Consider the following 15,562-nt stretch of genomic DNA (forward strand, 5'->3'; position numbering starts at 1 on the left):
AACAGGATTTAAATCAAAAACTAAAAAGCTGAATCAGAAATAGAGCAGCCAGGTCTTGAACTGGCACCCATATGTGATGCCAGCACTGCAGGTGGTGGCTTTACCCATTACCCCATAGCACTGGCCCCAAAGGTGTATAATTTCTTAAAATTACAAACAAAGCAACAAATTTTCTGTTAATATTTCTATTTTAAGTTTAATAATTTACCTGATGGATGACAAAAGCTTCAAAGTATTTGTTAAGATGTAGTGAGAAACTACTCATACTTACTTTCTCAAAAATTTTTTTTTAGATTTATGTATTTATTTGAAAGGCAGACTCAGATAGAGGGAAATATACAGACACACACACCCCCAGAGAAAGAGAGAGAAAGAGTGAAAGAGAGAGACAGAATCCTCCATCCCCAAATTGCTGTGACATTTGTGGCTGAGCCATGCCAAAGCCAAGAGCGAAGAACTCCAGCAGGATCTTCCGCATGGGTGACATGAGTACAAGCACTTGGGCCATTATCTACTGGTTTCCCAGGCACATTAGCAGAATTGAAAGTGGAATAGCCAGTGCCTATATGGGATGCAAGCTTTGCATGTAGCAGACTAACCCTTTGCACCACAAGGCTGGCCCAGGATGATTTTTTTTAATATTTTAAAATTCATCAACATACTCCCTAAAAAGGAGAGTTATATAACCATTAGGTAAAAAACAAAACAGTCAAGGTAGCCATAATATAGTGATCATTCCTTACAGACATGAACAAGTTTCTCAGTATTTATGATCTACTTCCTGAAATAGTTAAGATATTTTAAAAAATATTCTACTTCACAGAAGTATTTTATATATAATACCTAAACAAATTGTACATGAAGAAAAAAAATCATTAAAAGTTGTAGCATAAAATATTATTAAATATACAAATTTTCTTACAAATTAAAATTGAGTTTTGCTTTGAATTTGGGATGACAATGCAAAAAAAGGAAAACAGATTTTCCTTTGGGAAGCATCATGGTATAAAGAAAGAAATGCAGGATTTATCCTCACTGCTTCATACCCCATGCCTGTTTCTTCATCTGTAAAATTATAATTCTATTTAACACTATCACATGAATTAAATCAAATTAGGTAGTATGAAAGCATTCTGTAAACTCCAAAACAGTGCTCTGAATGTTTTTAAATATGCAACAGTACGTCTGTCTCAATACAAACATTTTTCTAGCACTATACTAACACTTAAGAATACTTGTGTTACAAACTGAAAAACAACTAAATGTGTTCTTAGTAAAGTTTTGAAAAAGACAGAAATCCTATTCCTATGGATTTTTCTTATAGTTCTTTTGTATAAATTCAAGGAATTATATTAAATCATAATTCAGTGAAGGCATTTCTATGGAAAGGTTGTATGTTCTCTCTACATTCCTTGCTGGTGGTTTAATTAACCCAGAAGTTACAAAGTTAGATATATAGATTACCTGTTATTAACCAGTCTCTCCTAAGTACCAGATGTCTCAGGCCAACCTCTGGGAAGTATCAGACTGTCCTTTTGAGACTGCATTTTCTAGAAAAAACATCAAGTACAAAATTCCTTGAAGTTTACTAAAAAGACATCTCTATATGATTGCACATATATAAGAAGCAGAATCAATTTTCAGTAATAAAACTTAAATAGCTAGTAATCTTGATCAGGAAATAGGGCAGGCAATTGGCTTACCCATAAGCAAAGGTCTTAGAAATCAGAGGAAAGAGCAGTTAATCATAAAGTTGTAGGAGTTAATCATAAAGCAGGTTCTAGAACACATTATTTATTAGTACATTAAAAAAAACTGGAGTGGAAAAAGTGCTCCACAGATAAATAAGAACTAACTTCTAATCCCTGTTCTGCAAAACAACCCATGTAAGCCTCAGTTTGATCATCTTCAAAGTATTTCAGAGTAGGAACTTTTAAGGCTTCTTGTTTCTTTAAAATATTATACGTCTGGAATTTATGTATTGTTACATCAGAAACTTCATGAGAGACCATTAGTAACACAGTGGAAACCTAACATAAAAAAGTGAAACAGGGGGGTTGGTGCTGTGGCTCATTTGCCTAATCCTCCGCCTGCGGCACCGGCATCCCATAAGGGTGCCGGGTTCTAATCCCGGTTGCTCCTCTTCCAGTCCAGCTCTCTGCTGTGGACCAGGAGGCAGGGGAGGATGGACCAAGTGCTTGGGCCCTGCACCCACATGGGAGACCAGGAAGAAGCACCTGGCTCCTAGCTTCGGATCAGCGCAGCGCCAGCCATAGCGGCCATTTGGGGAGTGAATCAACGGAAGGAAGACCTTTCTCTCTGTCTCTCTCTATCTATAATTCTACCTGTCAAAATTTAAAAAAAAAATTTAAAAAAGTGAAACAGAGGCCAGCACTGTGGTATAGTAGGCTAAGCCTCTACCTACAGCACTGGCATCCCATATGGGCACTGGTTCGTGTCTCAGCTGCTCTTCTTCTGATCCAGCTCTCTTCTAATGGCTTGGGAAAGCACTGGAAGATGGCCCAAGTGCTGGGGCCCCTGCATCCATGTGGGAGACCCAGAAGAAGCTCCTGGCTACTGGCTTTGAATTAGCTCAGCTCTGGCCATTGCAGCCATTTGAGGAGTGAACCAGCAGATGGAAGACCTTTCTGACTCTGTCTCTGTCTCTGTCTCTGCCCTTTTCCCTCTCCCTCTGTAAAACTCTACCTCTGAAAAAAAATTTTTTTAAAAAGTGTAACAACCACTTACTATATTGAAAAGTATCTGTATTAAGTGAGCAACAGGTCAAAATCCAGTTTGTGTCTAAACAAACCTTAACTTGTCTGCTGAATTTACTTACAAAAACCTGTGTACATTTAAAAGAAAATGACCTGGTTTCAACTCTACATTAGGTAACAGAATAGGGTGTTGCTCAGAGTATGCACTTAACCATAAGTAGAAGTCAAATGAGAGACTGGGGAAAACCCCTTTGTTGCTGTAAATTACTACAGGAATTAACATGCAGCTTCATTCAGTCAGAGTGAGCACAGTTTTAGCATGTAATAAAATGAAGATCAGGCTCAACTGGAAGCACAATTTCCAATTACCAAAGAAAACTACTTCCTCTCAAACTAAGAAAGAAACAAAACTACCAATTCTACAGTGGATATTCAGGGACTAAAATTTAATAAGCCTCGGTCTTATAATTCTATAGTTTTTATAAGTATTTTATTTATTTGGAAAGCAGAGTTACAGAAAGAGATGGAGATGGGGGGAGAGAGAGAGAAAGAGACTGACAGATTGCTTGATCAATCTTCTATCTGCTGGTTCACTCCTCAAATGTCTGCAACAGCCAGAGATGGGGCCAGGCCCAAAGCCAGGAGTCAGGAGCTCCCTCCAGGTCTCCCATGTGGGTGGCAGGGGCCCAAGGACTTGGACCATCTTCTGCTGCATTCCCAGGCACATTAGCAGGGAGCTGGATCAGAAGTAGAGCATTAGAGATCTGAACCAGTGCCCATTTAGGATGCCGGTGTCACAGGTAGTAGCTTTACCCACTATGCCACAAAACTATCCCGGTTTCTATAGTTTTACAACAAGGAAATACAAAGCTATCATTGTAGTACAGGGGGTTAAACTGCTATCTGGGATGCTGGCATCCCATATGAGTGCTTGTTTGAGCCTAGCTGCTCCACTTCCAATCCAGCTTCCCACTAATGTGCCTGTGGGCCTGCCACCCACGTGGGAGACCCAGATGGAGTTCTTGGCTCCTGGCTTTAGCCTGGCCTGGCCCAGCCCAACTGTTGCTGCCGTTTGGGGAATGAACAAGCAGATACAAGAGTGAGTCAATCTTTCTCTCTCTCTCTAACTCTTTCAAATAAATAAATAAATAAATCCTGGGGGTGGATGGAAGGGAAATAATCCTAAATAGAGAAAAAAAAAACTTCATGCCTAAGAATCTTCATCATAGGGTTATTTATCGGAAGAAAGAAAGGAAAGAAGGAAAAAAAAGAAAGGAAATTAGAAACAAATTTATCCTAAAAAAGAATGTTAAATAAAGCTGTAGTGTTTGATAGAATAAAATCCATTAAAAAAAAAAATCTGGGAAAAGCAGTGAAAGATGGCTCAAGTACCTGGGCCCCTGCCACCGACACGGAAGACTGGGTGGACCTCCAGGCTCCTGTCTTCAGCCCAACCCAGCCCTGGTCTTTGTGATCATTTAAGGAGTTAACCAATGAAAGGAAGACATTCTCTCTCTCTCTCTCTCTCTCTCTCTCTAATCAATACATTTTTAAATTATTAAAGAACTGATTATAAAATATATAATTTCAATAATCTGCAAAATAAGGTAAAATCAGTATAAGAAAAGATTGAAGGCTTAGAAATGCCATGAAGTAAATCTTAATAACAGGATAGATTTCAAAAAGAAATCTTTTACAGTTCTGTTGTTGTTGCTTTTAATCCTGAGAGATTCTTGGGAAGTTAATTGGTTTCTTTCTAAACTTATTATTTTATTATTTGAGAGTCAGAAACAGTGACAGAGAGCTAGCTCCAATTTGCTGTTTACTCCTCAAATGCCCATAAAGGCCTGGGCTTCCCAGATTGACACTATGGGATGGGAACCCAATTCAGGTCTTCCACATGGGTGGTAGAGAGTCAATTACTTGAGTCACCACTGCTGCCTCCCGGGGACCCCATAGCAGGCAGCTGGAGTCAGGAGCCAGACCCAGATATTAAATCCAGATACTCTAGCATGGGACATGGGCATCTTAATTGATGTCTCAATCACAAGGCCAAATGTCCAGCCTTATGATTCCTGCTTTTCAAAGTATAATTCTTAAAGTAAAAGCAGCATTAATATCTGGATAAAAGATGCTACAGAATATCAAGAAAATGACTGGACTACAGGATATCTCTTAGGAATGCAGTCTGGTCTTCCAGTAACAAGTATAACCAGCAAGTAGGAAAATAATTTACCTAGGAACCCTGCCAGGTAGAAAACCTAACTCCACATTTCTGAGTGACTGTTCTAGTGATGTAGAAACTAGACTTTGATATGGTGGTTTACAAGCCAAGAGTAGGAACTTATGTTTTTAAAATGACAGTGCTTATGATATTTTATTTTTAAACTAAAACCTGCCCTAATACCCCTGAACTTTCCAGCACACACACTTAAGCCCCAGGCAGTACTAAATTACTCATTCTTCTTGTACCTGTTTTTCCAGGTTGAGGGATGTGAGTGTGTATACATCAGGATCCACAGGCACATACATACATATGTTTCCAGCCTTGTAATAATTTTGAGATACAACTACTTAAAATAACCCAAATGCATACATTCTGAAAATTTTCCCTTAATAACCTTTAAGGCTTAATTTAAGGAATAATTTTAAAATAAGTGTTTTTTTTAAAATTACACTGATACTTCTAAAAATTTTTCTCCAATTATGACATGGTAGTGTGCTGTCATCCTTATTTGCTTCACCTTTCAGCTTTACCATTTCAATTCTAAGTAGTTCTCTTCAATTTTTAAAGTATCTCCACTATATTATTTTTCAAACACTATCATTCACCTGAAGTTTTACTTTCAAACACCCTCTTATTGCAAAATCTCCGATTTTAGTTTTTGGACTTCATGGGGTTGTGAAGGAATGTGTGAAAGATGTAAAGAATAACAAGTGGGAAATATAGGCTCTTGTTAATATTTCTCTGCTGCTATATAAAATTTTATAAAAGGCTTATAAAAACCATTATCTTAAAAAGCTAATCTTCTGTTTTGTGAATTATTATCCCAAGATCCACAATCAAACACTCAATATAACAACAAAATGAAGACACCTATGCTTTAGAGACCATTTTATAAACACATAGGATTGTAAAGTCAAACATCTAAAAATTACAACGACCCACAACTTGAAATTTTTCAATGTGGAAGCCTTCAGATGCTTGCAAATTTCAATTAATATCCTGTCCTTCGTTCTTTGCCTTTTTGTGTTTCATATATTATTCTTCAATGTATTTTTATGAATACTGTATCAAACTTCTTTATAATAAAGGTGAACCTAGTTCTCTAGTTAACATGTACAGTGAATTTTGAGCTATTTTATTTTCATTGTTTTAAATACTTAAAAATAGTAAAGATATAAAACTTAAGTCAACTATTTTTACTCTGCTTAGATATTATTTAATTATTTTTATTTATTTACTGCAGGAAATTAGAGACGGTGGTTCTTTCAGAATGGTTCACTTTGGTTTTGTGTAAAGAAGAAACATTTAAAAAAAAAAGAAGAAATATTTTTACCTCAAAAAGAAGCCTGCCTCTTTCATCACCTGATACATATTAAAATCTCCCTGTGTGGATTTAATAAATGATGATATGAATTAGTTAAAAGTTTTAAATTCAGAGTGTTTTCAAAATAAAGTTCTACTAGTTTCAAAAACATGCATCATAACAGCAAACTGATCCTATGGCAAAGTAGTCAGCCTGCCTATTTCAATAATGTACAAATTTTGAAAATGTCCTGAATTGTATATTATTAGGTACTTCTAAAATGTTTAAATTTTTCCCCCAGGTGCTTCAAAAGTCCAATATGTAAATTTTTCCCCAAGTATTTTTTTAAATTTCCTCTTCTGATCTTGTTGACCTTACAAATATTTATTAAGCAAAAATTTCATCCCAGTCCTTTTGTTAGTAGACAGTTGTTCCACAGGTCTCTTGAATTACTGCTATGAGACACTGACTGCCCTTGGAATACAGAGAAACTATGTCCTTTGGAGCAAAAGTCAGGCACACCGACCTCCCATCATAAGACTTGAGTTTCTTAGCTCAGGGCTTCTCTCCTTTAAAAAGTTCATCAAATGTGCTAGTTCTCATCTGTCCCTTTTCACATTCTCCTATGAAAACAGAGCTCCAGGAATCAACACAGGGGGAAAAATGCTACAATTGCTGTAAATAATAAACTGTTTTTCTCTCTGACCCTGGCCTCTCAGGTCTACTAAGGTCATTCATAAAAACTGTACATCAAGGGGCCGGCGCTGTGGCATAGCCGGTAAAGCCGCTACCAGTAGTGCCAGCATCCCATATGGGCTCTGGTTCGAGTCCCAACTGCATCACTTCCAATCCAGCTCTCTGCCATGGCCTGGGAAAGCAGAAGATGGCCCAAATGCTTGCTTCTCTGCACTTGTGTGAGAGAGCTGGCTCCTGGCTTTGGATCACCACAACTCCAGCCATTGCAGCCATTTGGGGAGTGAACCAGTGGATGGAAGACCTATTGTTCTCTCTCTCTTCCTCTGCCTCTCTGTAACTCTGCCTTTCAAATAAATAACTCTTTAAAAAAAAAACTGTACTTCAGAAATCCATTCACTTGGGCATAAAGTAGCAGACCCTTCACAGTAGCACAGTAGCACAACCATTCATTAGACATTTTACATTTATAAGCATCTATTATAATCAACATCTTTTTGAAATACTGTATATAAGTACTATAATTCTTATTAAGAGTTAATTAGAAAGGAGACTTCTATACTTCAGATTTTTCTATTTCCTATTGATCTATACAACAGAAATTAGAGTTTTCAATCTGCTACTGTTCTAAAAGAGTTTCAGTAATTCCTAATATGTGAGCCATCCTAAAAAGAATGTTAACAGCAAATTTTCATTTTACCATTACCATACTTCTTTATCAAATAAATAATTAAAACTTAACCAATCTTTTTCTGGGAATCAGCATCTGGTCTAGCAGTTAAGATGCCACTGGAACATTCACATCCCAAAATGGAGTGCCTGGGTTTGAGTCCCAGCCCGCTCCTGATTCCATCTTCCTGCAAATGTACACTCTAGAAGGCAGCAGGTAATCATTCAAGTAGTCAAATCCCTGTCACCCACATGGGGGAGAAAGATCAAGTTGCTGGCTCCAGGGTTCAGGATGGCCTATCCCTGGCTGTTGCAAGCATCTGGGGAGTGAATCAGTGAATGGGAGTTCTCTCTGCCTGCCTCTCTCTCTTGCTCACTGTCAAATAATTGCTAAAAAAATTTTTTCAAAATATGAATATATTATATTCTCTATAATGATGATTAAATTAATAATGAAAGGGTAGGTGTTTAGCATAATGGTTATGATGCCACTTGGGATGCTCCTATGCCATACTGGAGGACTCAGACCTGGGTTTGAGTCCTGCCTCCACTCTCCACCTTCCTATTAATATGCACCCTGAGAGGCAGCAGGTGATGGCTCAAGTGGCTGGGTCCCTGCCACCCATGTGGGAGGCCTAGCTCCTAGCTTGACTATGGTCTAGCCCTGGCTGCTTCAGATATTTGGAGAGTAAATCAGCAGATGGAAGCTCTCTGTCTCTTTGTCTCTCTTTCTGTCTTTCAAATAAAAATGAAATAAACAATTCCTTTATTTCATGGAAAGCAGAATTAAAAGCCTACTTAAATATATACACACACACATATATATGATGTGTATATACATATACACACACATACATATAATTTGTGTATATGTATATATATATACACACACACACAATGTTTACCAATTATTTAAGTGAAAGCTAAATAAGACTTTGTTCTTAAATTGTTTGTTTTTACAACTTAACATGCCTCTTTTAAAAAAGATTTATTTATTTATTTGAAAGAGTTACAGAGAGAGGGAGAGAAAGGTCTTCCATTTGCTGGTTCACTCCTCAGATGGCCGCAATGGCCAGAGCTGTGCCAATTCGAAGCCAGGAGCTTCTTCTGGATCTCCCATAAGGATGCAGGGGCCCAAGGACATGGGCCATCCCTACTGCTTTCCCAGGCCACAGCAGAGAGCTGGATTGGAAGAGGAGCAGCTGGGACTAGAACCAGCGTCCATATGGGGGTCTGGCACTTGGCTTAGCAGGTTAAGGCCCTGACCTGAATGTACCTTTTTAAAAAAAGTAACTCCAGGTGCCAGCACTGTGGCGTGGCAGGTAAAGCCGCAACCTGTAGTACTGGCATCCGATATGGGCACTAGTTCATGTCCTGGCTGCTCCACTTTCCATCCAGCTCTCTGCTATGGCCTGGGAAAGCAGTAGAAGATGACCCAAGTCCTTGGGCCCCTGCACCCTCGTGGGAGACCTGGAAGAAGCTCTTGGCTCCTGGCAACAGATCAGTGCAGCTCTGGCCATTGCAGCCAGTTGGGGAATGAACCAGAGGATGGAAGATTTTCTTTCTCTTTCCCCTTTTCTCTCTTTCTCTCCATCCCTCCCTCTGCCTCTCTGGGTAATTTCAACTTTCAAATAAAAAAAATAAATCTTTTTTTAAAAAAAAGTAACTCCAGTATACAGAAAACCAATTTTGAGAACTTTGACAAAGTCCATGACTTATAATGCCATATTTTCCAAATTCTATGAACTTGAAGATGTTTATTAAACACAGTAACCTGGCATCTCTACCTGCTAGAGCCTGAAAGGATTATTAATGGGCTACCATAGCTCTAAAGTGAGAAGAGTGGTACAGGCAGAAAGAGTTAAGTAGCAGCTTCCCTAGAACTGACAGGTTTACAGTCTCTCCTTCAGGAACAGATTTTTTTTCAGTTGTTTTCCAAAATTCTTTTATCTGGAACAATTTCCTCAACAACAGACATTAGCTATGATAGTGTACCTCATCACTAAATTAAATTGTGCCAATACCTAAATGGTTTTGGCTCATTAAAAGTCAAATAAACAAAAAATATGATGTTATACTTTTTTCTTATCAAGTACCTAGCCGCTAGTCAAAGATTCAAAACTATACTGCTCCAGTAAATTGATTATTTAAGTTAAGGCACTTGAAAAAACAGCAGTACAAAAAAAAAACTATGACTTTTGTGATGTTTCTTAAAATCAAGAGCTGAAATTTCTTTCTAAAAGATGCAACATTATCATCAAGGACAGAAAGATGAGGCCCAAAGAATTCTGTACAAATCTAGTTATACTAACCCTTATTTTCCTGCCTACTTCTCTACCCCACTAACTACCCTAGTCTAAGCTCTTTTGTTTTACTGCATTTTTCAAATTCATTATCCTTTGTCCAATTCAGTATATAAATAACTGACTAACTTCTTTTTCAGGTTCTCATTTTCTATGAGGGCTTCCATGCCACAGAAAACTTGAATGAAATTAATTAGTATGCTTTTCTCTTGTTAATCTACTCATGCAATTAATTCTAGGGCTCAGCTGGAACCCTAAATGAATGGTGATGGAGCTTTGCCTCCATAAATTAGCAAATATTGTAAGTATCAAATTTACAAATAAGGTTTTTTTCTAGAACTATACTAATAACATTCTTAAAAATATCTGTGTATATACAAGCATGAGTCTAAACCAGTAGAACAGAAAGCCTAGAAATAAATCTTCATATATGATCAAGTGATTTTCAACAATGTTGCCAAGACTACTTCATAGGCAAAGGACAGTCATTTCAACAAATGGTGCTGGGAAACTGATAACCACATGTAAAAGCATTAAGTCTGACCCCTACCTTGGAACACACATAAAAGTTGACTCCTGAGGGGGCCGATGTTGTAACGGGTAAAACCACTGAGTGCAGTGCCAGCATCCCATATGGGTGCTGGTTCGAGTTCCTGATGCTCCATTTCTGATCCAGTTCTCTCTGCTGTGGCCTGGAAAAGCAGTAGAAGATGGTCTAAGTCCTTGGGTCCCTGCACCCAAGTGGGAGACCCAGAAGAAGCTCCTGGCTCCTGGCTTCAGATAGGCTCAGCTCCAGCTGTTGCAGCCATTTGGGAAATGAACCAGTGGATGGAAGACCTCTCTCTTTCTCTGCTTCTGCCTTTCTCTAACTATGCCTTTCATATAATCTTTTTTAAAATTAATTTATTTTTAAGGAATACAAATTTCATAAGTACAACTTTAGAAATATAGTTATTCTTCCCACCATACCCACCCTGCCACCCACACTCCCACCCCTCCTCCACCCTCTCCACATTCTCCATTAAGATTCACTTTAATTAACTTTGTACACAGAAGACCAAGTCTATACTAAGTAAAGATTTCAACAATTTGTGTGTGTGCACGCACACGCACACACACACACAAACTGAGAACTAGTTTTACAGTTAACTCTCATAATAAAACTAATTGAGTGCAACTCTCTGCTAATGTGCCTGAGAAGGCAATGGATCATGGACAAAGTACTTGGGTCCCTGCCACCCATTGTGAGACCTGGATGAAGTACCTGGATCCTGGTCTCAGCTTGGCTCAGCTCTGGCTGTCACAGTCATTTGGAGAATAAACTGGAGAATGAAAGATTTCTCTATCTCTCTCCCTCCTTCCCTCCCTCCCTCTTGGACACTATGCCTTTCAAAATAAATACACAAATCTTTTATACATATATGTGTAAAAATAAAAATGTGTAATGTAAATCTGAAAAAAAAATAAAATTCATTGAGGACAGAGGTCTTGTCTGCATGGGGAATTAGTGCACAGTAACTCCAATTGTTAATTTAACAATTAACACTCTTATGTATAATGTCAGTGACCACCCAAGGCTCTTGACATGAGCTGCCTAGACTATGGAAGCCTTTTGAATCCACAAACTCTGTCAGTATCTAGACAAGGCCATAAGCAAAGTGGAAGTTCTCTCCTCCCTTTAGAGAAAAGTACATCCTTCTTTTAAAAAAAAAAGTTTTTTTTTTTTTTATTAGAGAGTTAGAGTAATAGACAGTGAGAGGGAGAGACAGAGAGAAAGGTCTTCCAACTGCTGGTTCACTCCCCAAATGGCCCCAGTACATCCTTCTTTGATGGCCACTTCTTTCTGCGGGAGTCTCATTCACAGAAATCCTTCCTGTAGAACATTTTTTTTTGCCACAGTGTCTTGGCTTTCCATGCCTGAAATGCTCTCACAGGCTTTTCAGTCAGACCAGGTAGCCTTAAGGGCTGATTCTGAGATCAGAATGTTACTTAAAGTGATTGTCATTCTATGAGTCTGCTGTGTGGACTGCTACCCATGTTGGAGCATTCCCTTCTTTTTACTTCTATCTATTGTTATTACCAGATACTTTATCATATTTACATGATCACTTTAACACTTAATCCTATCTATATGTTCACTTTAGCACTTAATATGATCACTTTAACACTTAAGATGGCATTTTTACCATCCAGCTTAATGAGATTTGGAGTCTCATGACAAGTTTTTAAACTGTACCTATAAAAGTAAGTCCATAGGAATGTATGCAGAACTAATAATCTTTTTAAAATATTTTAATTAAAATTTGACTCCGAATGGGTCAAAGACCCAAATGTAAGACCTAGAACTATAAACTCTAAAGTTTATAATGACATGGCAGGTAAAGCCACCGCCTGCAGTGCCAGCATCCCATATGGGCACTGGTTTAAGTCCCAGCTGCTCCACTTCCCATCCAGCTCTCTGCTATGACCTGGGAAAACAATGGAGGATGGCCCAAATCCTTGGGCCTCTGCACCCACGTGGGAGACCCATAAGAAGTTCCTGGTTCCTGGCTTCAGATCGGATCAGCTCAGCTTTGGCCATCGCAGCCATTTGGGGCATGAGGGAGCAGGTAGAATACCTCTCTCCCTCTCTCTCTCCCTGTGACTCTGCTTCTCTATGTAAATCTGTCTTTCAAATAAATAAAAATAAATCTTAAAGCTATAAACTCTTGGAAATTAATGGGGAAAGCTTTATTACATTTTATTTAGCAATAATTTCTCCAGTACAGCACAAAGCTCAGCAACAAAAATAAAAATAGCTAAACTGGACTCCATCAAAATTAAAAACTTCATGTGTCAAATGACATTATCAGAAGAATGAAAAAGCAACCTATGAAGTGGAATAAAATGTTTTCCAACCACATCTTAGAAGATCTTAGTATCTAGGGGCCGGTGCTGTGGTGTAGCAGGTAAAGCCTCCGTATGCAGTGCCAGCATCCCATATGGGCACTTGTTTGAGTCCCGGCTAATCAACTTCCAACCTAGCTCTCTGCTATAGCCTGGGAAAACAGTAGAAGATGGCCCAAATCCTTGGGCCCCTGCACCGATGTGTGAGACCCAGGAGAAGCTCCTGGCTCCTTGCTTCAGATCGGTGCAGCTCCGGCTATTGTGGCCAAATGGGAGTGAACCAGCGGATGGAAGACTGACTCTCTCTCTCTCTCTCTCTCTCTCTCTCTCCTCCCCTCCCTCCCTTCCTCCCTCCCCTTCTCTCCCTAACTTTTTTTTTTTTTTTTTGGACAGGCAGAGTTAGACAGTGAGAGAGAGAGAGAGACAGAGAGAAAGGTCTTCCTTCCATTGGTTCATCCCCTAAATGGCTGCTACAGCTGGTACTCTGCACCGATCTGAAGCCAAGTGCTTCCTCCTGGTCGCCCATGCAGGTGCAGGGCCCAAGCACTTGGGCCATCCTCCACTGCCTTCCCGGGCCTCAGCAGAGAGCTGGACTGGAAGAGGAGCAACCGGGACAGAATCTGGCACCCCAACCGAGACTAGAACCTGGGGTGTCGGCACCTCAGGCAGAGGATTAGCCTACTGAGCCACAGCGCCAGCCCATGTAACTCTAACTTTCAAATAAATAAATAATCTTTTTTAAAAAAATAGCTTAATATCTAGAATATATAAAGAATTTCTAGAACCCAACAACAACAAAACTCAAAACCTATTCAGCCTAGGATTTACAATAATTGCATACTACATCAGAGTTCTTGAGTTTGATGTCTGGCTCCAGTTCCTGACTCCAACTCTCCACAAATGCAGACCCTGGGAGGCAGCAGCAATGACTCAAGTGACTAGATTGTTGCCACCCATGTGGCAGACCAGTACTGCATTCCTAGCTTTAGCCTGGCTCAGTCCAGGGCATGATGGCCATTTAGGGAATGCCTGCCCCTCCCTCTCTCCCTCCCTCTCTCTCTCACACACACACACTCACACACACACACACACACACACACCCCTCAAGATTTAAAAGTTGTTTAAATGGGCAAAGAATTTGAAGAGGCATTTATCCAAAGAAGATATACAAATGCCCAAATAGGCACATGAAATAATGCTCATCATCAATAATTGGGCCAGCACTGTGGCACAGCACATTAAAGCCCCAGCCTGCAGTAACTGGCATCCTCTATGGGCACTGGTTCAAGTCCCAGCAGCTACACTTCTGATCCATCTGCCTGCTAATGGCCTGGGAAAGCAGTAGAGGATGGCCCAAGTGCTTGGGCTCCTGTACTTATGTGGGAGACATGGAGGAAGCTCCTGGCTTCAGTTCAGCCCAGCTCTGGCCATTGTAGCCACTGGGGAATGAACCAGTGGAAGAAAGGCCTCTGTCTCTACCTCTCTCTCTCTCTCTCTGTAACTCTGCCTCTCATATAAAAAATTTTTTTGACTGAGAATTTTTTTTAAAATGACTTGGAAATCAATTTATCTTTCTTTGTTTTCTGAGAAAACATTATACACTACTATTGTTCTGTAAAATTCACTATAATTCACCAGAAAACTATTTATTTTTATAGTTATCTCTAGGGGAAATTTTTAAAAATTTTATATTTTAAGTACATATGAAGCTGTTGAAAAAATTTTCTTTCCGTGTCAGTTTTCTAAATTTGTGTATTTGAAGAAATATGTGCATTTCACATAAGTTGCCAAAACTGTGGCACAAAATTGTTTAACATCCTTAAGAAATTTAATAAAGCTATCATACAATGCAGCAACCTCTTGCCTGGATATATAGCCAAAGGAAATGAAATAATCCGTTAAACACATCTTCACTCCTATGTTTACTGTAGCACCACTCATAAGAGCCAAGATATGGAATCAACCTAAAAGTCCATCAACAGATGAGTGAATAATGAAAATGTTAGAGGTGTGTGTGTGTGTGTGTGTGTGTGTGTTTGTGTATTGTAGGCTATTCAGTAATTCAAAGGTTGGAATCTTGTCACAATTACTTAGAGGCGATTAAGTTAGATGCAATAAGGAAATAAGGCAGGCACAGAATTACAAAATACTACATGATCTTACTCATATGTGGACTCTAAAAAAGGTGAGAGTAGAACATTAATTACCAAAGGGAAGGAAGAGGAGTGGGAATGGTAAAATGGGGAGATGTTAATCAATGTATACAATGTTACAGATACATAGTAGGAATAAATTCTAGCATTCTACTGCACATTTGGGTGATGACAGTTAATTAACCATAATGTATTATCTATTTCAAAATAGCTAGGAAATAATTTTTAATGTTCTTACCACAAAGAAACAATAAATATTTGAGGTGACAAATACATTAATCACTATAATGTGATCATTACAGAATATATACATGTACCAAAATATAACATTTGACCCCATAAATGTATATGTATAACTAAGTATCAATGAAAACAATTTTTAAACTTGGGGTGGGTGTTGTGGCACAGCAGGTTAAAGTGCCACATGGGACACATGCATCCCACTTCAGAGGGCCTGATATCATGTCCCACCTCTGCTCCTAATCCAGCTTCCTGCTAATAAACCTGGGAAGCATTAGATAATGGCTCACATACTTGGGTTCCTGCCACCCTGATGTGGGAGTCCTAGATGGAGTTCCTGTCTCCCATGTTGGCCTGGCTCAGCCCTGGAC

The 15,562-nt window shown here is 39.0% G+C and overlaps 1 long non-coding RNA gene across 1 annotated transcript in view; it reads right to left on the bottom strand.

Moving 5' to 3' along the window:
- Positions 1-1,463: 1,463 nt before the first annotated feature.
- LOC103347670 (uncharacterized) overlaps positions 1,464-15,562 on the bottom strand; it is a 79,837-nt gene continuing 65,738 nt past the window's right edge. Inside the window, exons 3-4 of the long non-coding RNA XR_016229848.1 lie at positions 10,463-10,604; positions 1,464-1,550 (exon numbers count right to left, since the gene is read on the bottom strand). This is a non-coding gene — a long non-coding RNA (uncharacterized LOC103347670). The remainder of the gene's footprint in view (positions 1,551-10,462; positions 10,605-15,562) is intronic.

Source organism: Oryctolagus cuniculus, chromosome 2 (genome assembly GCF_051225735.1).
Source record: "Oryctolagus cuniculus isolate XC-2025 breed Fujian yellow rabbit chromosome 2, ASM5122573v1, whole genome shotgun sequence".
Lineage (NCBI taxonomy): Eukaryota > Metazoa > Chordata > Mammalia > Lagomorpha > Leporidae > Oryctolagus > Oryctolagus cuniculus.